Source organism: Ornithodoros turicata, chromosome 3, assembly GCF_037126465.1.
Source record: "Ornithodoros turicata isolate Travis chromosome 3, ASM3712646v1, whole genome shotgun sequence".
NCBI classification, from domain to species: domain Eukaryota; kingdom Metazoa; phylum Arthropoda; class Arachnida; order Ixodida; family Argasidae; genus Ornithodoros; species Ornithodoros turicata.
In genome coordinates, this window is record NC_088203.1 from 95,864,540 (window position 1) to 95,877,022 (window position 12,483).

General features: G+C 44.9%; 1 protein-coding gene and 1 long non-coding RNA gene across 3 annotated transcripts in view; one reads left to right on the top strand and one right to left on the bottom strand.

Annotated features, from left to right (window-relative positions):
* LOC135388883 (uncharacterized) overlaps positions 1 to 12,483 on the top strand; it is an 82,201-nt gene that overhangs the window by 23,403 nt on the left and 46,315 nt on the right. The gene's annotated exons all lie outside the window — the stretch shown is intronic.
* Positions 1 to 12,483, bottom strand: part of LOC135388884 (uncharacterized) — a 46,299-nt gene that overhangs the window by 7,562 nt on the left and 26,254 nt on the right. Inside the window, exons 1-2 of one of the 2 annotated variants that reach the window (XR_010421527.1) lie at positions 11,714 to 11,877; positions 1,116 to 1,186 (exon numbers count right to left, since the gene is read on the bottom strand). This is a non-coding gene — a long non-coding RNA (uncharacterized LOC135388884). Of the gene's footprint in view, positions 1 to 1,115; positions 1,187 to 11,713; positions 11,878 to 12,483 lie in introns of those variants that run through there. The other variant, XR_010421526.1, reaches the window with a different exon arrangement.

A 12,483-nucleotide genomic window follows, 5' to 3' on the forward strand; every position in this document is an offset into this window, starting at 1 on the left:
GTGGTTAAAGAAAATCCTGCTAGCCTTCTTTTTTATATATATTGACTGGCAGGTTCAATAAATTGTTGGTGGGTAACATCTAATCGAAAATCGCGTCAATGCTCAATTCGGCACAAAAAAATTCCTCTCCGCGTGTTTTAACTCTGCATATCCTCCCAGGCACAAAAGTATTGCTCGTCGAGCACTACAGACCTCGGCATCCTTTCGTGTCAGTTAAAGTAACTCGAAATCAATCGCGGTAATCTCGTCATGTACCCTAGAGCGTCACGAGAACTAGATTACGCTCATGTCAAGAACGCGGTAGTTAGGAATTCAACGTGTCACAGAGCCCTGATAACCTACAATAACTACATTCAATAATAATAACAATACAATAATACAATACAATACAAATACAAACACAACAATAATACAATATCTAGCATTCAAATTAAACCTAATTGCGACTGATAGCGCTCATATTACATTCAATATATCAGTGTCTGTTGTTCATGGAAAGGGGTGCAGTTGCGTCGCGTAGTCAGTTATGACGGAGATGTCATACGAACGATGATTTCAATACATCTGTGTAATGGCACATAGCATTTAAGATAGCGCAGATTGGTCAGCTGTCAAGTCGAACAATAGATGGGGATCCGTTGACTATAGCTATACCTGATGCTTTCGTGACCTTTCGTGTGTGGTCGTAAATGACATTATGACAGCCGTGACATTGTAAAACGTACTTCTGTAAAAAAATAAAGAAAAAAGTAGTAGAGTACCTAAGCACTATAGCTTCAAACTCAACTTACCTGACGATCAATTACAAAACAACAATGACAGTAATCCTACCAGCCTTTCTTTTTTTGGACAACGCTATCGTGCAACTATATTTATTGAATATTGAACTAACTTCAGCATACCCATAGTTCGATCCGACACTTATAGTGGCTCTATTCAGAACCGTAACAGTTGGCATGCTGAACACAGACACGACACAAACAAGGACTACTATAAGTACCGTTGAACACTGGTGGCAGTCGTAAGTACATCTTTTACAAACCTCTTATTTTGTATCTCATCATCCAATCACGAAAATTTGACCATGTCCCGAGATGTACCATGACGCGACGTACCTATTTCGAAAACTGTCATCCTTCTTCGGTCCGACATGTTATTCAGAAGTGACATCCGCATTGCAGCGTCGCTAAAATAAGAAGGAAGGAACCGTATGAAAGGCAAAGAAGCGTGCATGCAGAAGCACACGCATGGGATTCAAAACAAGAAAAACGGAACGATTCGTGGAGGACGTTTCGGTTGACCGCCTATCTGACTTGTTGATGGCTGTTCTATATAAAACCTAACGTGCTCCCGTGCTCATCCCCTCAACGTCCTTTTTGCTTGCATAGGCATCTCTTCAGGTTACCTTTATGGACTGTGAAGCTTTCTTTTTTTTTTTTTTTATGAGCCTGTACGCTAGTATGGCGACTTCGACATTCCAGTTTGGATGCGCTCTGGAAATGCATGCTACGGAACAACGTGTTTTATATCGCTTGACATCACATGAACTTTCCGCAGGTTAGAGTGACCGAGACCGGACAAACCGTTCGAGAAGGTATTTGCTTTTACGATCGCGTGTCAGAACCAGGTAGCCTAAAAAGAGAGGTCACGGTACCGCAGAACATTTCTGATACCGGTTCGATCATACAACATGGAACTCAAAACGACACGTTTATGGTTGTCGCGCGTATACCTGCAGCTGTGCACGTTTCTTCATAGCGGTGGTCTGCTTGGTTTTCATCGGAAGAAATAAAAAGGTACGAGCGTTGTCATTGATATGACGTGTTTCCGGATGTCATTCTTCACTTCCCGTTTCATTCTCTCCATGAGGGTTTCCATGGCTTTCACTCAACAAGGCCCTGTCCTACATACAATGTATAGAAGTGTGACTTTTGTGATAGCTCTATTTGGGACCTTTTTTATGCGCCTGGGTTCGGTATTTGTATGACGATGTGACAAGGCGGAGGACTACATAATTTTCTCGCGATTTAATACGTGGCCAATGAAAATGTCATACGCGTGCTACGAGTGTAACGGGCATCGACCAGCGTAGTATTTTAGTGTACTCCTGTCTGTATTTTGAGAGTATGTGAGCGTATTGGGACATTGGACATTGTAGGGGCACTGTAAAGACACTTGCACAAAAACGCCGAATAGTTTGGTCTGACTTTCAGTCATCATTAACTCGAAGGTGCAATAAAACAAGAAAAAGAAATCAGAGCGGACGGTACCGCCACCGTCATACAGATGGCGCAGAGGTCGAGCGTTGTTCGATATTGTCGCGGTTGACGACAGGGCAGCCAGCCACGCTATGGCTGTAGGTATTCCGTCATAGGCACGACGATGAGTTGCGCTCAAATGCATGTTTTTTCTTTTTTTCTTTTTCTTTTTTTGCAAGATGAAGACATTCGTTCCACGCAAAAGATACGTGTGTACCGGTTGGGACAAAAGTTTACGGAAAACGCGAGCGGCGTTTTCCTTCGGTGCGACACCCTGGCGGGTGGCGGTAGCGGGTGAGTTCACTGTTTCGGTGGAAGACTCTAGAGAACGTACTTGGCGCGCCGTCAATGGGATTCTCCTATCCCCGAGCGTGACTGCCCGGGCGCAGCCATCCGTTGGTCATGGACAGTGTTAGTGGACGAATTTCTGCCCCCTAACTACAGCGCAGCTGCTCGGTTTGTTGCAAACCCTGTGCGTCACGTGGGAAAACAAACGTTCCGATGGAGGGAACGATGTCCAGCGTAGGAAGCGAGGCAAGCCGTGTAATAGCGTTGAGTACGTACGAACGTATGAATTTAGGAAAACGAGCACGTCAAGTTTAGCGGAATGAAGCAGCCAACGGAAGGCAACGCTTTCCATGACCAACGGATGACAGCTCCCTTGTGGACACGCTTCCGTGAGCGAGTCCGATCCCCCTGGTGGAAGGGTGCGCTGTTAGCGACATTAGCGACACACAGCGGTAGCTTCCGCTTCCCAGACACACCCAAGCGACACCGGAACTAGTACGGTGTGTCGCTAACAGCGCACGCTTCCACCCCTCCGAAGCAGTGAACTCACCCGCTTCCGCCGCCCGGCACCGAAGAAAAAGTACGCCACTCGCGTGTTCCGCAAACTTTTGTCCCAACCTGTACGTGTCACCGCACAACACACGAAGTCCTTGGTCTTTTTCCATCGAAAGTTCATACTGCAGTCAGTTTAAATTCTGTTTCGCAAATTCCAAGTTTAGGGACCTTATGCGTAGACCAAGTGAACTCAATCAACTGAAGGTCCGTGAATATAATTTTGTGTGTCCTTCATTAAAGAGCACTCAAGAGCATCGCGTTGATCCTCGATTGTTACACGTAATAGCTCGTGTCGAATCAGCTACGGGCTCATCAAGCCCTCATCGCCTTTTTAGCAGCAACAGGGCTCCTGCGTGAAGTCTGAACATTCATCATCATTCACTATCATCTCCTCCGCAAGCAATGGGATAGGGTGCCGCCTGAATCCCGCTACATCATCATCACTTATTTGTCGTTGTTGTTGTTGATGTCGTCTCGAACATAAAAATATGAAAACTATTTTGCATATTAACATGGCCGCGGCATCATGTCTGCCTTTCTAATACCTATATTTGCGTATCAGCTATCGGTCTGCTTTATATGCACGTGATCAAACGCAACGTCATTAATCCGTTTCAGCAGCGCAGCTCATCGTCGCACTTTTTTTTTATTCCGTGTTAGCGCCGCGAAGCAACTGTGACTATGAGCGGCGTACAGATGTGGACAGATGGAGAGAGGAAAGCAGGAAGAAGTGGGGGACGGAGGGGTGGTGGTTAGTATGCGTGCTGGGCCGACTTCATTGGAACTGTGCCGACATTCGTCTGGAACGTTTTCAGAAATCCCAGGGAAAACCTCAGACAGCACAGCCGGTGGTAGGATTCGAACCCACCATCTCCCAGTCTTCAGCCAGACTTTGGCTACCACCAACGAGCGCCGTGCCGCTGGTCCACTTTTTTTAAAATGTGCATTTCAGTTATTTATAAAGTATAAATAGGTTATCGTCGTGCTTGTTTTTCTTAGTTCTAGCTACGATGGTTGCGAGATGCACATTTGCTTACCACCCAGAATTCTTTACAAACAAACATGGCTGAGAGGTTGTCTCTAAAATAGCATATTTTGTTTAGTTCGTGAGATACAACAGTGTGAAGTTGTATGCCGCATTTCGACCGTGTGTTCATCAATCACTACATCAATCAAGACATAGGAGTAGTATACACATCATTATGAGCGTGCGACCAACAAGTATCAAGCAAGTGTTTGTGTCACACTTCCCGTTTATCATTCCCGTGCGCGTGTTTAATATATTATATACCCCCCCCCCCCCGGTGCTCAACATAAAAATGAAACTATAAAAACACTAAAAATATGAATGCATAGGTTCCGGAGCAGGACATAGCGTAATATTTAACTTGGCTGATAACATTGTCCGTTTATAATGGTTGTAAGGCATACTACTGTTTTCTTTTTTTGTGTGTGTCTGTGTGTGTGTGTGCGTGCTCTAACGCCTTTGTTCTACGAGGCCTTGCATGCTATGTAGGGCTCAACACTTCCGGCGTGTGCCTGTAAAAAATAAATAAATAAATAAAAAATACTTATTTGAGTACCTCCGTTGTCGTTGTCTCGCACACCGAAGCTTACCGTTATCACGGTGCCGTTGCTCTGTACCCCGTGTACATTTGCAACGGGGTCACCCGTGTCATGAATGGAGATAAAAAAAGTGCCCGTGACCGTGTCATAGATCGCCATAGTACACCGCATCAATGGAGTGCTGGGCAATTAAGGACTCGCCCTTTTCTGCCGCAGTGCGGCGCTGCAATGCACAAAGACGGGCGTAGTCTCGACCACAGCGGCATTTTTGTCCTATACCACACGACGTCTTTTGTCCGCATATACAGTATATAGCATGATGATACCGTAACGACCTGAGAGGCCTTTCTGCCTTCCGATATTAATTTATACGTGAATTATATCTCGCACTCTGTCACGCGAGGTCACGATTCTCCGATTATTACTATTTTTGTGTGTGCGCGTGTGCGAATTGAATGTGTATTTAATTGAGCGTCGCGACCCCTTTTTTCTTGTGACAGCGGTATGCTTGCGTGATACTCGTTGTAGTGCAGGCATTGTCCTTCCCTCCTGTATTGTCGCCCTGAGTGAGATATTTTACGCGGAAGATTCCTGGCTGCCGTTGTGTCTACTGCATAACGGCTTCCGGGTATGAGTGCGAGAGGAATAACGGTTCTTTAGTTGCTGGTTGTTTGGTTTTATGAGCTTCTTGGCCCCACATATAGTGAAGAATGCATTGGTGGAACGGTCAAAAATATTATGAAACAGTCCGATCACGTACCTGGCTGCACGTCGGTGAAGGTCGAGTGTGTTTTCGTGTGTGTGGAAGGGAGGAGCAGTGAAACGAAGACAGATAGAAGTAGACAGTAGAAGATAGTATACCGGCATGAACTCACAGAAGGCTCAGAACGCTTTCTTGAGCACGAGGTGAGGGTATGCCTACGGAAACGTGGTGACATGCGACACTACGGCACCTTGCACGGACAAACTGCATCTATCGTCTCCGATCCAGGATGCTGCATTTCTAATGGGTAATTCATCTGCCCGACACTCGCCTATATACGGCAGTATCTTGCTAGAACAACAAGTTTATTACGATAAACGAGTGATCTCACGACAAATCGCAAGGCCTGTGGTATACATTGGAGCAGCCACCCTTATGCCGTACGCGCTTCAGAGGGGGGTCTTTATTAAGAAAAAAGAATATGGAAAGTTTAGCCAGGCAACGAGCCGGCTTGCTATTCCACACACACACACACACACACACACACACACAAAGGAGGAAACAAAAAAACAAAAAAGAAGGAAAGAAAGGAAAACCCGTGATAACCGACGCGCTGGGTATAGGTTTGACGGTCGACCATTCAATGGAGAACGAGAGTGAAGAAAGCGATCTTTTTTGCGGAATAGTGTAGTAGAACGAAGTATAATATATAAGATCTACATCTAAGATATATATATAATCTCTATAGCAGATCGATATAACAAAAGATATATAATATATAACACCTGCCTCCTATGGAGGCAGAGTTTCAGTGGAGAGAGGTTGCGGATGGCAGGGCCACATCTGTAAAGGCAACCATCGCTCTGCACCGTGACCCTGGTGCCATTCCTCAAAGACACATGTACTGCGGTTATCTTTTGAGAGTTGCAGGACTCACATAGCATCCGTTCTAACACCAGAAAGGTCTGCTACACAGAGCAAAGATATGCGCTCGGATCAGTGTCCAATCTGCTGTAACCAAACTGCGGAGGCCCGAGGAGGACGGGACGTCTTAATATACAAAAAATTGGAGCTGGGCGACCCAATAGGCACTACGCAATCCATGCCTGTGCGTATAGATAGTCAGCATTGTCGATATCGTTCTCCATCGTCGCCCCTATATTTGTCCTGAAGAGAGGTTCTCCTTCGCAGAATACCATGCGCGTGGAGAGAGGCACCATTACTGCAATAGCGCCGTTACCAATTTTCTCACCCGCTATTTTTCGAACATTTGGGGCTCTTCTTTCTGCTTAAGATTATTATCTTGCTCATCAGTCCTTGGATAACGCTTTTCATAATTATAGAGGCTGTACTCTGCCCCAGAAGCCTTCCCATGCTGCCCCAATTTCCTCGTAGGAGCTCGTACCACTGTCGCATCACAATATATTCTATGAGTATAAGTGAAAGCGGCTCGTATGAAAATCACGACGGAGGAAGTTCGATCCGCGAGACCCGTTTGTTTGTTTATTTATTTATTTACTTATTTATTTGTTTACATACTTATTTATTTATCTGTCTATTTTTTCATTCCATTAGCGGCATAAAACATAAATGGAGAGAGAAAAAAGGTTCCAGTAGAACGCTAAGATGAGAAAGATGTGATTTCATCATATCAGTTTAATTTCAGTTCAACTTAATCAGCACAAATCATTATTTAATGGCTGCCGCATGCGATGCATAGTTCCTGCAAGTTGAATGGGTAGGCGTGGCATATAATACGAATCCATTTTGTATGCAGTATTCTTTCTTTTTCGAGTGGACAAGGCCAACCGCAACATCAAAAAAGGACGCAAGCTATGTAGCTGTTGTAAATGTAACGAAGATAGCATTTAGGAGAGACCATCGTCACAAGAGTAACCACTAACGGCAGAAACTAGCTGTCGATGTTTCGGCCAGACGCTGTTGATGCACCTTTGGACGATACACTACAACCTTGTGTGCATTTATTTAAAAAGAAAGCACACGTTTAGAGGTCTAGACTCATAAATTAGTAAAATCGTCAAAGTCAAATCGTACGCAAAAAAATAAAAAATAAAAATCCTGAGCATGAATAATGTTGGTCACGTCTTGCTGATGAGCAACGAAGATAAAAGGAAGAGAAATGTCCACAGAGCGGCACCACTAACCTCACCAAACATTTAAATAAAATTGCGCGGAGAAAGCACGGGAAACAACCCCTTATCTCTACTTAGCATATATTTTTTTATTAACTAAGCATCGGGCTAGACCAACATTCCATTAAAACTACCGACGCTATAACCTTCTGACACTAAGTGCTTTGCCCTGGCCGCTTATCATTTTACCCAGACGAGATGGTCCAGAGAGAAGAAGAATATGAACTTTGACATTGGACAAGAAACCTTATCATGCAGCCATTAGCAACAAATGCGTTCGATTTGCCCTCCTCTCCACCGGATGAGCCAATGCCTGCAATCTTAATCGGAGCCTGTATCGCGTCATCAGTGCGATGCCCGCATGGGCCCAGGGGCGAGCGCAGTGCAAGTTCACTGCTCCAACTGATGATGAACCGGAGAACTCGTTTTGCAATTGCGCAACCTCCTCACAATCTAACAAGTGTCGCTGGCCTCTGCAGACACATGCTATACTTCGAACGTGGCCTAATAGATACCTGGGGTGAGAAGATGCGTTGAAACGTTTCCAGTTATGTACGCCACGAAAATTGACTATAATACAGGTGCTGTCGTTGTTGAAAGGGTTGCTTTGTGTTGTCGTCAAGGGGGTGCTAAGATGAAGGAGGGCCTCGAAATCGAATTCCTTACTTTTTTTCTTTTCTTTTTTGTTAGCTATATTTCGATAGAGCTTGGGATAAAAGTTTACGGAACACAGCACTTGCGTATTTCTTCATCACAGTGGTCTCGTGCTAGCTATCAAGGGGAGTTCATATAAGAAACGGGTGACCGGTTATTCTGTCCATCTCCTTGTATGTGTGTCCGCTCCTGTTGGCTGCTTGGGTGTCACCCCAATGGACAAATGCGAGACCCGGGTGTTCCGCAAACTTTTGTCCCAAGCTGTACAAGCAAGCAAACGGATAATACATGAGGATAGCTCGCATTGTGGATAAAATAGCGAAGAATGTGAATTTCTCGACTCGTTGAGACTCCAGCGAGCAGACTCGGTTTTATTTTGTCACTTTTGGGACGGGATGGAAGATTCAAGACTGAATGGACCCTCTAGCAACAAAGCAAGGCAGAAAAGACAGACAAGAGAGAGAGAGAGAACTATAGGTAGGTGAGAGAGAAAAGAAGAGCAGACAGGATTTCTGGAGTAGCCTCAATATTTTCTGAGGTTACCTCAGACCTTTTTTCAATAGGGTGCCGTAGAGAAATTAGAAATAAATCGGCGATATTTGTTTCCACCGAAAGACTCACCGATTCCTCAGATTATTAACGAAGCTCCTGTACAACGCCACTCAAGTATGGTTAAGGAAGGTATCGGTAATTTAGGCGGTCGTTAAACCACCACGGTGACCACTCATTATCATCTCGTACACCCAGTTGCGTTACTCAACGCGTGATTGCCTGTCCTTATACGCAAATCAGTTTCTTGTTTTCCTCACGATCGTGCGGAATCGTAAACGAAACCAAGCGAGACTTTGTAGAAACACTGACACCGTGAACGACCTGCGTTCGCTTTTCCTCTACCTGTGCATTCATATACGCATACGCATTAGGTGAATATCGATACGCTTGAACTTGTTACAGACGGATACGACTCTGAACAGGATGAGTCTTCTTGACCCGCGCCTTATCTTGCTCATTTCGGCAAAGCCGTCGCTCCATTTCTAGTCGTGCTTTCGGTATTTGGTCACGCTGCATTAGCACGGTTACACCCGAAAGGGAGCATGGCCCTTTAATCTCACGCAGCTGGGAAACATGATAACGGCCTACCAGCGCAGTCCATAAATTCCTTCTGTCCTTGTGGCAAATAAGTTGGCTATAGTTTCAGAGCGGACCTCGACATTATAGGCTACGATGCATGTGGAGGCAGGGGGGGATTTAAGGGTCTGTCATGGGGGGGGGGGGGGCGGTCTTAAGGAAAGCCGGTCTGCTTTGCGGCGCAGCATCGTCCAGGAGATAGGGTTTTTACATAGGGAACACGACCGTATGGGAGGGGCGGTCGCCCCCCCCCCCGCCCCCCCTTAAATCCGCCCCTGCGTGGAGGACATGCTGTACAAGGATGAATGAACTCTGAATGACGTTCGATGGTGGCTTATGGTAGGGGCCCATATGGGCTTTATATACAAATACTTCTATATATTGTTATCTTGTTGGTGACGAACAAGTTGATGGAGCGTCATCTGGGATGTTTTTAAAGAACAGCTGACAGCAACGCCTGGTTTATAACAGTGACTGTGAGAGCATCTCGTATCTTCTTGAGTGCAGGAGCACATAAAGTGCACGGAGGTTTGTGTATTGGACGAAAACAAAACTGTAGTCTCGACAAAGGCGCAAATGTAACCCGATACTGGTGGTATATGGCTCACAGACACGTCATGGCTTCATGTAGTTAGCCATGTGTACCCCAATGATATAGCAAGTTTGTATCTGCGTGATTGATTGTCTTCCTGTGTTACTAGCAGGTCTCAGTGATAAGGAACCGGCCACGTCTTCTTCGTTTCCTTTCTCAGAAACAATACTTATTGCAAGCATAAGTCAGAAACATGCAAACGAAAATGTCTGCAAAGCAGACAGAGCAACTGCAACTTCGTACACAAGTTGAAACGTAATACATACTTCTTCATTATAACGATTTTGTTGTCTGCTACACCCGTGCGTGTGTGTGTGGTACAATATCCCAAATAAGATACTGATGTGAACGAGGGTTCCAAGAAAGTCGGCACTAAGCGCAACAAGCTTCTTCGACAATTAGAACAGAAAATGGATTAACAAACGGAAACGTTACTGACTGCTGAGTCTTAATAACCCGTGCCGGAACAGCAAAATTACGGCAAAAAAAGAAAGAAAGAAAAAAAGAAAAATTATTTTTATTTTGTGATTATGATTGGGGAGTTTCATCGCTGCGGTTGCGATATACTCTACCCTATATTGCTGGTGGTAATGTGGTGAAATGCCCCACAGTCGCCACACAATGAGGACCGAAGTCCCATATGTTGTCCAAAATGGTTAGAAGTGCTTTGAGGGCAGAGCCTTGGTGGGCTGGATTTGGCAATTACATATCTATAAAATTCACTGCGTTTTAAATGAAACCGAAGCAAAATAAAAGCAACAAAAACAGGATGTAGTTCCGTATCGGGACCACTGGCTTTTTTTAAAGAAAAACGAATAAAAACAAAAATCTAACGCTTTTACATGAAAGAGGAAGTAATTAGTAACGAAATTCAACAAGAATGTCCCCCGTATATTGCGTAAAACGTATAAAAATTAAATTTTATCGCCAGTTTCTTGATGGCGATCCGCCATCTTGGCTGAGGACCTTACTGACCTAACCCGAGGCACAGTCTCGACGCCCGCACCGCCTAGTGCGTGCCTGGGGGGCGGCGCCCCCCCCCCAGACCCCCCCAATCTGTAGAACCTAACTTAACACAACCTCACTAAAGTGAGGTGATTTAGCCCATTTCGACGACCCTACCTTTCACAAGACGGCAAGTTTAGAATCCGTTAGGCTTAGCATTCCCGTGTTTCTCCTGCGCTAAAAGTGAATCAGATGGGGTTGTTTAAATGCATATAAAAAAACTTCTAGTCCACAGAATTTTATAATTCTTACATTTTTAGATTCAGTATATGCTCTTCTTCCACTTCTATGCAATATTTACTTTCCTAACCGTTTCAGTAATTTTTAAAAACGAGTGGTCCCGATACGGAACTACACCCCAAAAACATAAAACACCGCTTGCTCCGTAGCACAGTTTTCCTACACTCGTAAAAAATAAACGAATGATGTTAGTCCTGTTATGGACGAGATGGCATTGCCACAAAAATTAGCCCCTTTAGGGAGTAAATACGAGGGATTAAATGAATGTGACAGAATGGGGCTACATGTCACGCTTTGTCCTCACATGCCAATGTACGTAATCTCCGCGCTTAATGAAAATAGTTTGAAAGTGTTTTGATTTTCTACGCCAATCCAATCCACCCTGACTTTGAATTAAATTGATACGGGGCACTTCCAATTTACTTATTCTTCGAGACTCTGCAGGCGGTGTATACGAAGTAATTTCTAATTTCATCAATTTTAGATTTATTCCCCGGCACATCTTTAGCAACTGTCTGTGCGCCTAAAGCGGGTCGACAATTAACACATCAGGCAGTTCGAAGGGACTTACACTTCGAGCCAGACACCTCGCTGCGCTAATCCTTTCGCCCCATCGGAACACCTCTCTGGAAACTAAACGGGCTCGCTCACGAACATAGTTGACGCAGAAAATTTATGCCCTGCTGTGGAAGAAACTGAGCTCGGCGGGAGCAGGCTTGGGCGTGACGCACATGCCTAGAACAGTGGGATGTCACGGAGGCAACGGAGCGACATTCCACGTGAACCTATACTAGTTCTTTTTCCTTTACTAAGACACGTCCTACGTTACTGCTGTGGAGCTGCAGGTTTCGGTTGAGTTGCCTCTGTTTGTGCTTTTGATAGTGAATGCTGTCACAGTGAGTTGTGGCATTTCTTTCGCTACAGTGCAGTAGCAGCTGCACGTGTGGCAATACTCCTTCTGTACGTTCGAGCACTATTTCAAGTATACACTCACCGTTTGTTACGTAATCGAGATTACTGTATGTCTCGGGCTTCGAAATTAAAACTCTCGGTACCTCCTTTCATCGAATATCTCTCGTTGTTCAGGGTAACCGCTCGTATCAGCACTTTGTATCAGTTAATTTATAAGTTAAGTTGTTTCCCAAGCAGCACAATGTACCGAAAGTCGAGTGCAATGGGGGTGGACGGGTAGGTGGAAGGCCTTGAACAGACTTGTGAGACTAAAGAACATTGATAAGACACATACCGTCCACCCCTATTGCACTCGACTTTCAGTGCATTGTGCTGCTTGGGTTGTCGATTCCCTGATTTATCGTTACTTCATTTATTTTTGTTGTTCCC